The sequence below is a fragment of the Malus domestica genome, chromosome 07 (genome assembly GCF_042453785.1).
Source record: "Malus domestica chromosome 07, GDT2T_hap1".
NCBI classification, from domain to species: Eukaryota; Viridiplantae; Streptophyta; class Magnoliopsida; order Rosales; family Rosaceae; genus Malus; species Malus domestica.
Window position 1 is genome coordinate 31,451,449 of NC_091667.1, and position 977 is coordinate 31,452,425.

The 977-nt window shown below is 40.2% G+C and overlaps 1 long non-coding RNA gene across 1 annotated transcript; it reads right to left on the reverse strand.

Moving 5' to 3' along the window:
- On the reverse strand, window positions 1–704 carry LOC103424696 (uncharacterized). Its single transcript, XR_011582902.1, has 2 exons — window positions 316–704; window positions 1–203 (listed from the first exon to the last, which is right to left on the reverse strand). It is a non-coding gene; the product is annotated as an uncharacterized lncRNA (long non-coding RNA).
- Between the last annotated feature and the right edge of the window lie 273 nt (window positions 705–977).

The following is a 977-nucleotide window of genomic DNA, read 5'->3' on the forward strand; positions in this document are numbered from 1 at the left end:
TTTTAAAAGTAATACATATCTGTCTCATTTAGTCTCACTCTTTATTACATAAACATGGGTACGTACATCCCTTCATAATTTAAATTGCATGTAAATTAATTCATCATTTAGCTAGCAAGAAAGCTAGCTAATAAAAAGGGACGTTTTATTCTTTACGAATACTTGTTCTTGTGGGATTGACGCTCATGGTGGGGTCGTGATGCCTGCAAATGAAAACAAAGGAGAAAAATTTATTAAGCACATAAAATAATTAATGTAGTTTAAATTAATTATCTAATATGGATCAGATAGAGATTAGATGTGGATAGAACTCACTCCCACACTTGAAGTTGCGAGGGACACTTCTTCCACAACCTTCAATCTGCTTAATTGTACGTTCGACGGGGATCAAATTGGCCACCTTAGGGGTGACGTAAGGGCAGACACACTCAACATGAGCAGCCCTAACAATTTGGCAGCAGAGCGCAGAAGGATTACGTCCTGGAAGTATAGCGCTCCTGCATTCATCACGGAGACGGCCCACCTCCTGCTTACACTGGCTCGGCGACGTGTTCGCCTTCGCCATCGGAACGACCTCCCAAACACCACACCATAACAAGCATATGATCACGGCCAATGAGCCTGCTGCCCTCATGATTTTCCCTGATATTTTTCCTTTATTGTTTGAGTTCCTTCTTTGTTGCTCTTGTGCATTTTAGCAGTGGAGACTACCCCTTTTTATAGATGGGGTCATAAAGAGTTCATTCAATTATCCAACAAGTTTTTTACAACTTATTGAAAAAATAAAATGTAAAATGGAAGTTATTTATTTCCTGCCTATGTGAAGGTTGCGATCTAGGTGGGTGCCTATGTAAGTCTAGGCACCCTTTATTATTTTTCAAACGTCTAAGAATTAATCGTGGTAGTGGACAATCGCCTATCACCTAGGCTGCCCATGACAAGAATTGACAAGTACCTACTAGGTGTTCGACGAAATG